Source organism: Gymnoscopelus microlampas (genome assembly GCF_963454915.1).
Source record: "Gymnoscopelus microlampas genome assembly, chromosome: 6".
NCBI classification, from domain to species: domain Eukaryota; kingdom Metazoa; phylum Chordata; class Actinopteri; order Myctophiformes; family Myctophidae; genus Gymnoscopelus; species Gymnoscopelus microlampas.
In genome coordinates, this window is record NC_139943.1 from 44,665,825 (window position 1) to 44,676,042 (window position 10,218).

Genomic DNA, 10,218 nt, shown 5'->3' on the forward strand with positions numbered 1-10,218 from the left:
TCCATAATAAGCTGGCCTGACCTGCAATATCCTGTGTTAGTGTTTTACTGTGTACTGTAGGTTGCGTCTGGTGTGTCCACACTGCACAGTCTCCCTTTCCAATATTTCCTCAGCTTTCTCACTATTTCAATAAAGAGAAAAATAGATGTGGGGGTGACCCTAACCCTAAAAAAGTAATATATATATACATACATACATTATATTTTGAATAGCCAAAAATATCTAGAATAAGTCTATTTCCAGGTTCTGCAATTATTTTCAGCCACGGCTGGGAATCCACCTCGGAATCCCCGGGTCCCCAGGTATGGGTCACTAGGACAGACATATCTATTAAACCAATGCTCCCTAGTTCCCATATTTCCCTCCAAGGAGCAGCAATAAGATTAGTAAAGCCGGCTGGGATTGGAAGAGCGCCCGCAGCGCCACGGACCGCTGCCTCGGAAAATCAAGAGCTGGAAATCAAAAATGGCATTACACATTCCTCCATCCTCCTCCAATTTGCCATCTTCCACTGATTTATTCCTCCTCTACCACACCTCCAGCCTCCCTTGCTCTCTTTTTTTCCTCCCTGCCATGATGTGCCATCCATCCATCCATCCATCCACCCAGCCATCCATCCATCCAGCCATCCATCCATCCCTCAAGCATCTGTAGATATCTCTCCCCAGCCATGCGACGGAGAGGCTGACAGTCCAACATCAATAAGACTGTGGCTGATGGCAGCATAATGTGTCCATACGTCTGGAACTGTGTGTGAAGGTGGTGAATGAAAATTAGCTATTTGTGCCTGTGTGGTGTGTGTGTGTGTGCGTGCGTGCGTGTGTGTGTGTGTGTGTGCGTGTGCGTGTGTGTGTGTGAATGTGTTTCTCTGTACATGCACACATTAAATGCTCATAGCAGAATTTGCCGGGAAAGAGCTCAATTTCCTCTGCCTCCTGCGAGCGCTCTTGTATGTAAATCATGAATTAGTCATTAGTGCAGCTGGGCATAAAAAGTGCAGATGTAAAATCGGTGCATGCTAATAGTCGCGCCGAAATTGAGAATTGACTGAACTCTCACAGAAGGTGCGAAAAACGTTCCAACTCCACAAAATGAATTATTTTGAGCAGCTCTGTGACAACGCGCTCCATCACAAACAAAAAACATGTTCTGGAGTCAACCGTCATCCGTCAATTCTATCGCAAAGACATGAACAGGAGCACAAAAGCATGCCGTGTGCTACTTTTTGACAGGCTTGCTAAAAGGGAAGCTGCCCAAAATAACAGTTGGCTTAATTTGTAATTCTAATGGAGTCTGCATCCCTCTGTGCATGGGAGAAGGTCGAACCTGGAGCACAGCAGATGCTGTCAATACAGACATGTATAGTGCTACCAAATATATATATATATATATGTATATTGTGTGTGTATGTGTGTGTGTGTGTGTGTGTGTGTGTGTGTGTGTGTGCGTGCGTGCGTGCGTGCGTGCGTGCGTGCATGCGTGCGTGCGTGCGTGCGTGCGTGCGTGCGTGCGTGCGTGCGTGCGTGCGTGCGTGTGTGTGCATACGTCCGTGCATGCGCGCGCACGTGCGCGTGTGTGTGTGTGTGACATGTGTTTGTTTATTCTTTGCACTCCCCTTATTAGAGACTAGAACACAGATTACATGCTCCCTCACTTCTCTCTCTCTCCTTCTCGTTCTCTATGTCATAGTTCCTCCTCTGGCCTCGGGACAACGTTGCCACCAGATCATCTTATGTTCAGCCAATCAGATCTGAACAATCGTGCTGTGAAGTGACACCAAGTTTGTCTTACTCTCCTGATGTGAAAAGGTCACAGTGCCTAAGGAAGGGGGTGGGGGTGTTGAAAGAAGGGCAAAATATGCCAAAGAAAGAAGTAGGTGTCCATCTGTGGACGAAGGAAGACGAGCAGAATACGGAATAGAGGGAATGCTTAAGAGGATGTGACAGATGGAGATAAGAGATGAACAAATGATTGGAGTCTCCTATTTCCTCTTTCTGCGTGTGTGCGGGTGCAAGTGTGTGCACACGCCTGTGCATAATAGCTATGTCAATCTTGCGATAGGGTGATGTATGATACCTGCTCACTCCGGGGTCACCTTTTGTAGCAAAGGTGACATCGCTAATCCGCAGCTCATTCATCAACTGTTAAAGGACGACTTCACCACTTTTCAACCTATCTTCATATAATAGTTCCTCACTAATGCTCATGATAAAATGATACCATTTGTTTCTACTTGGTCTGTGTCTCATAGGAGGGCTGTGGACAGTCCAGAAACCCGTCTACCAGTGACATCATCGTTAGGCAGGATTTTTTCCCCAAAAGATTAAAAAAATGTATTCCGATTTTTATTAAGGCGAGAACAATGGGATTTATTATTGCATTGCAACTTTCCAGGAATACAAAGCCTGCAGTTTCTATTAGCTTGGATTCCCCATCGATGAGGTTTCTGAACTGTCTACAGCCCTCCTCTGAGACACAGACTGATTAGAAAAAAATCTTACCATTTTATCATGAGCATTAGTGAGGACCTATTATATGAAGATATGTTGAAAAGTGGATCCAGAGTTGGACCTGAATTTTTGCCCTCTTTCAGAGTTTAATTTGTGTTTTATAGTGTATGCATGCTTCAGAGAGAGGGGACCTATACTCTTATGATGTTGTACAATTGAAGGTGAGTGGAATTGCCATTCAGATTTTCTAAAGACAAAAAGAATAATTGTGGAGAAGCTCTGGGGGACAATTATGTAATTCTATCCTAGAGTCAATATACATAATAAGCCACTCTAGAGGCCCTCTTTCATCTGAAGTGTCCTCTTTCACCAGTGACACTGTGCGCCCTATACTTTGGCAAAAGACAAAAAAAAACGAAAATAGCAGTTCAGCAATGTCATAACGCGTCACGATGTGACACGTTATGAGATTGTTGATCTGCTATTTTTGGAAATTAAATAACACATTGAATTGAACATTTGCCAAAAATAGGGATACCACACAAAAAAAACACACACACACACACACACACACACACACACACACACACACACACACACACACACACACACACACACACACACACACACACACACACACACATACATACGTGATACACATACACATACACATATACATACACATACTGTACACACTTCACTCCTTTCAATTCTTCTAAATGATAAAAAAGGGGGAAATATGCCCTCGGAATGATGGCAGCCAATGAAGCAGAAAATCTTCTCCCTGTGTTTCCATGACAACACCTAACATCAAGTGCGTCACTGGTTTGCTCGTTTGGTCGCTCAATTGGGTTCTGATTGATCTCGCCGTTCACGCCTCTTCAGGAGGACAAGAGCACATTTAACATGCTTGACATCATGGGGTGGGGTGGGTGGGTGGGTCGGTGGAGGCTTGACACACGCACACACACACACACACACACACACACACACACACACACACACACACACACACACACACACATGTCCACAGATACAAGCATATACTGTACAACACAACACACACACTGCATGCGAACACATGCTCATACACGCTTGTGCACATGCACCACAAGCACAGTTGTTTGCGCACGCACCTCCTGGCACGTAAGTGCGCTCGCATACACTCACACTCACACACACACACACACACACACACACACACACGCACGCACGCACGCACGCACGCACACACACACACACACACACACACACACACACACACACGCGCGCGTGCACACGCACATGCACACGAACAAACACACACACACGCACATGCACACGCACAAACACACACACACGCACACAGATATGACCGCTGTTGCAATCAGGGCTCAAATGCGACATGCAGGGCAGTGCCACATCTTCAAACAGGGACGGAGATGAGAGGAGAGAAGCGGCTTCAAACAGGGACCAGTGGGAGGGTCTGTCTCTCTACATGGCCTCCCACCACTCACAACACGCCACATCAACCCTTCATTAGGAACCTCAGCTTGTCTCCATCTTCAACCCAATGTATCTCATTAGGACAGTGATTTGTGTTCCAACAGACTGTACGACACACAGATCTGTGAATTTGTGTGAGAGAGGGTGCATACAGTACAGTGGGTTTTTACAGTGGTACAACTTTTGCCCTGATCATTAAGTCAGGACACAATATACTCAGGGTTGCAAGATCTGCTTATTATAATTTTCCCGCAAGATTCTATTTGAAAATAGCCGATCTACAAGCTCACAACGCCCACCCAGTGGTTGCATTGAAGAGCATTGGACATGCTGGCCATTCATAGGTACTGCAGCTGGGGCCACCGTACATGAACGAGCGAAAAGGGTTTTGACCAATGGGCTCGACTCACGAGCTTGCGCACGGGGCTGCGCACCTCTGTGGCTGGGAGGGGATATCCGGTGCCCTCTCTATTATTTTTAACTCTATGGTTTTTCAGCGGTTACGGTTTTAAACTTTTGGACCTGTACCACGGGATGTGTGATATCAATCACAACATTTTTATTCTGAAATCACCATTTTTAACTCATGAGCCCAGCACCTCTCATAGCAACATGCTACTCAGTCCAGCCGCAGTATATGACCAATGCCCATGAGAAGCCAGAGCTAGGGGATGCTCCCATATCTTATAAATCCCCTGTAGTGTGACCATCATGGTTTCTAGTGACCTTCAGTAATAATGGGGAAAGAGCAGTGAGTTGAACCAAGACGCTATGCCAGGAATGTTCAACAAAGGTCAAGTATGTCAGGTTCATGATTTGCATGTTTCGTTTTTCTTTGCTATTGTATTCAAAATGTGAGGTACAGACATGTACTGAACCGTGAGCTTGTTTTAAATATCACACCCTAGTATCTACTCAGTAGATACTGCATGTGACTGACTTTGCCCTTTAAAATCTTTCCAAAGCTGCCTGCTGTGTATATTTTGCATCGTGTGTGCGTGTGTGCACGCTCGCGTGTGTCCGTCTCTCCCTATCTTGTGCGCTCGCCAAAGGGAGTCCCAAATTTCCTGGTGAGTCAAACCCCACCAGCCCTGCTTTTCTCCTCTAATTACTTTCACACAGGCAGCGAGGCAGACCGCCGCAGGGGGTCCTGGCCTGGCCTGGTCACTTCCATCCTCATCTCTCCTCTCATTGGTTCCTTCCATCCGCTGACCTGAAGCTTCATGACAGCCAATGGCTGCCTGCAAATAAACCCCATGGATGGATAGAGGGAGGGAATGAGTGAGAGAAGACAGAAGAGGGCGAGAGGCGTGGTGGCCTTGCATTGGTTTGGTGGTGAAGTGTGATGAGGGTACGGCGAGTGTGTGAGTGTGTTGGGGGGATGGGGAATCATTTTTTTGGTAGAATCTGTGTGTTTGTGTGTCTGTCCAAGGCAAGCCCTTGGCTATTTGTGTAATGGCTCCATCTGCCAGCATAACCAAGGACAGCTGGACACTAGTGCGCGCACACACACACACACACACACACACACACACACACACACACACACACACACACACACACACACACACACACACACACACACACACACACACACACACGTTCTCTCTCTCTCTCTCTCTCTGTCACATACACACATCCTGACGTGCATATATTGCATACACATTCTCTCATGCACATACACACCTACTGTACCACGAACCCAACCCCTCCGAAACACAGGAGGTAAGAGTCTATTAGATGCGAGTGACACCGATGAGGAGAAGAGCGGGTCAAGGACAGAAGTAAGTGAAGGAAGTGAGTGAGGAGACAAGAAGTGTGTGTGTGTGTGTGTGTGTGTGTGTGTGTGTGTGTGTGTGTGTGTGTGTGTGTGTGTGTGTGTGCGTGCATGTGATTGGACTGATAAACTATTGACAGGGTTAATCCCTTGATAACTACTCTCTATCGATCCACTAACAGAGACGAAACTGACTGGAGAGCTAATACACATGCTAACACCCCCCCCCCCCCCCACACACACACACACACCCACACAGATGTGTAGACAACTCATGTCACACAAGCACACACACATGTTCTCTGGAGGAACATGTGAGTGAAGCTACAGTATCCCAGTGCTCCACTGACCTATATACATACATTACGTACCATAGTACCACCACCAAACCACACTCTCTCTGTGTGTATATATACACAGTATAAAATATATTATTATAATATATTAATCTTTATGTCGCTCTCTTTCTCCTCTCAGGCTCTTGTAATTCTTTTCTGCCTGTCGCTCTCTGTCTCTCACTCTGTGTGTATGCGCTGCCCTCTGTCTCTCCTCCTGTATGGACCAAAATAGCAGTCAAAGTCAAGCAACGGGGTTGAGACAGAGAGAGAGAGAGTGAGTGGGAGAGAAAGAGAGAGAGAGAGAGAGAGAGAGAGAGAGAGAGAGAGAGAGAGAGAGAGAGAGAGAGAGAGAGAGAGAGAGAGAGAGAGAGAGTGAGTGGGAGAGAAAGAGAGAGAGAGAGAGAGTGAGAGAGAGTGGGAGAGAAAGAGAGAGAGAGAGAGAGAGAGAGAGAGAGAGAGAGAGAGAGAGAGAGAGAGAAGTGAGTGTGCTCACGAAGTAATCCAGTCCAATCCCAGCATAGATAGATAGATAGATAGATAGATAGATAGATAGATAGATAGATAGATAGATAGATAGATAGATAGATGAGGTTATGTTACACAGTAGTCGTGTGTTGTTTGTGAATGCGGTCAGAAGACACGTGTGAGTTGGAAAAGAAGATTGGTCATTAACTTCCACTTCTCGGAGGATGGGAGCGCTCGGCTGTACCTCCGCCCTGTAATCACGGTCCGCTCCGCTCTCCAGCGTAACCGCACAGTGCATGGGAACATAGATGCACAGCTCACTGAGGCTTGTCTTATCCCGTTTCCCTGCCTGGCTGGCCATTACTGTCATCTTACATAAATAAACCGGGAGGCAGAGGAAAGCTAGAAATAGCGATGGAGTGAGTTATAGAAAAGGGACAACATGCTTTTATCCTGCATCCACGATCCAGCCTTTGTTCTGAAGCAAAGGCTTTCATGAATATTATGCAGCTGAACAAAAGTTGTGTATTGTAGTGCAACGCTCTCATTTAGCTAAACCTCAACTACTCTCTCTCTCTCTCTCTCTCGACCATTCCTTTTCATTTCTTGCCAGCTGAAAAGAGGACAAAAACTTGACTGCAAACAATTCCTCTAGGGGTGGAACCAAAGTGCTGCATAGATGAGCCAGTGTGCAGTGAAAATGGAGGGACTTTTACAATGAGGAACCACACGAGTACAACAGCTGTACTAAAACCCTCTGGCACCCTATACAGCAGCCTCAGCACTATTTTCCCATTTCAGAGAGCTACGGATTAGGCATGATGCTGCTATTGCAAGCTATTGGTATTCCGAGTCTCTTATCTGGCGGGCGAGGTCACCTTTTACTTCCCCAAGGTAGACCTTACGTCATTCACTGCTCTACTTCCAATGTGAAGCCATCCCCTTGCTTCTTTTAGTATGCAAGAACGTCTAATAGCTGAGATAGAGTAAAGTTAATGCATGTTTTGCTTGGACCAAAACAAAGCTATTAACTCACTGTGAATGTGAAAAAGAGCATCTAGTGAGTGATAATCCCCCAAAACTTTGAAAGAGGGCACAGAGCAATAATTGAATAACATTAATCTTTTGAAATGACTTGTCAAGATAGAGATATACCGATTTTGGGGATTGTGCTGTCACTGCAAGGCGGGTAAATGAACCTCAGTATGGCTGATGAAGATAAATGCAAAAGTCAGTTCGATGTTGGTTATGTTTCCCATGGCTGTCTGACAAATCGGGCTGGGTCTGGCCAGGACGGCAGACAGCACAGATAGGAGCAGGCTTGACTCCATGCCACACAGTATCTCTGAAGCCAAGTCAATCCCCCAAACAGCCCTGCTAGCTCTTCTCCTTGGATTAGCTCACAGGCCCCCAATCTTCACACACCAGTTACAGCACGCATGTTAGCTGCCAGGCACACAGCGAGGGACAGGATACAGACTGGACAGTCAGACAGACAGACAGACAGACAGACAGACAGACAGACAGACAGACAGACAGACAGACAGACAGACAGACAGATGGTCAGACATACAAATGGATGGGCAGAGAGACAGACAGAGGATACAAAGAGTATATCCTACAGGGCTTATGTAATGCCTAAATGAATATATGCAGTGAAACTACAATGATGGTGATCTATAATAGGTGAACGAGAAGAGAGAATACTAGTCGTGTGTGTCCAGACCATCAGGTCAACATGGGTTAACCCCCCCAGTGCCACAGTCCAGTGTCTCTGCCAGGTTATACTCGAGTGTAAGACCTCCATGTCTCTTCAGATCATTCTCTTAAGTTTGCTTGTTGTATGAGAACTCGAAATGTTTATAATGCACATCAATGATGTCCTTCATTGTACAGGTGGAAGTGGTACTTCTCTGTACCTTCAGTGGAATAAAAACGGGGAGATGCGAGGTTGGAGGTACTGTAGGGGCCTACACACACGGAGCCAGGTGGCTATGACTTTCATTCTGACAGGATGGAGAGAAAGAGCACAACGAGAGAGTGCGTGCGATGAATACGTAACGAAACAGCATTAATCATCCGTGTGCTGTAAGTGTGACAAACCTGCAATCACTGAACACAGAAGAGGATCACCCATGCCTTCTTTCCCCTCTCTTCTGCTGCCCTCTCTCCTCCTTTCCTTGTCTCCCGTCCTTTCTTAATTGCTTTCCTCTCCTCCCTGTCCTCTCTAAGACACTAGAAGCCGTGAAACATCAACCAAACTGCAATCACCATCACACATCATAGCTTAGTACAGCTCTGCTTATTGCAGCCCTGCTTATGTAAAGTAAGTAAATTGCACCCCACGGCCCCTGCCGACTCTGGCTGTAATTGATTTATCACAAGCATTAATGGGTAGACACAATTTAAAGTCACGGCAGGAGCTAACACCTTTTTCTTTTTTCAATCTCCTATCAGGAACACACCGCTTCAGGGTTTGTTACCATGGTGCTGAATGTCACACACGGGCACCAAAAAACACTTGACGTGTGTTATAGTGACAGACAGGCTCACATTCATCAGCATCCCTAGATACAAAAGCACAATGACACCCGTTCCCTGTTGTACAGTGGGTTTAGAGAAGTAGGCTGATGTTGAGGGGGTCAGGGCTGTGTGCAAATATAAATATAGAGAAGCCTATGTGTGTATACATTACAAGAACAATAGTACAGCCAAAGCCCTGTCTCTTTTCAAGTATTCACCCCATTCACTTTAGATGCTGAAAGCCCAATTGCTCCCTTGCACCTCTTTCTCCACTGTCCCCCTCTCTGTATCCCAAATAAATAGGCTGATAGTTGTGCTTGTACTAAAGGGAGATGGGCACCACTCTGAAACACTGAGTCACTCTTTCAAAGGAAGCCCTTGTTGGTCGGTGCACAAATGCATAGGGCTATTCGCACATATTCGTGGTGGCACGCACGTACGCACGCACACACACACACTAACACACAAATGCACACACTCTTTCAACGCGATCAAAAACAGGAATCCAGTTTGTCTCAGAGATGGACAGGTGGATTTCAGCTCGCCGTGCGTTGCTCATGGTGATCTCTTACATGACTGATTGCATGCTTCTCCGTCTCCCACAGTGACATGCACACTCCCTGGCATTCTGCCTATCGCCCCTAGCAACGCCGGCAACTTCTCAGCTCGACTTGTATCATCACTACGGCGACAGCGGCATGGATGGATATATAGGGTTCAGCAGCGGCAGCAGTAGCACCACCACATATTACTCATTCTCACTCCGAGGCAGAACAGAATCTCCACGTGATTATGGGATGGTCACATTTGATTTCATGACATTTACGTTTGATGTCTCAGCCCGTGCTTTCACCCTGAGTGACTTGTCACAACCGTAGAATAAGCTTCAGAATAAGCATACAAGAAACCAATGATAAGGGGGGCAGTCCCCAGGCAAACCTACCCGCGTCCTCATCGGAGACAGCAGTCCCTCCATGGCTGATCGGCAGGGTCGGTTGCTTGTGGTGGGTTCTCAGGCGGTTCTCGGAAATAATATAGATCCTTTTAGAAACGCGGTGTCATCCTCAAAAGCAGCATCCTCTCCACACAACGCTTTTCTCTGCCCTACCCCGAGATCCCCGGCACACTGACAGGCTGTGTGTGTGTGTGTGTGTTCTCTCCCTCCTCCCTGACATGCACA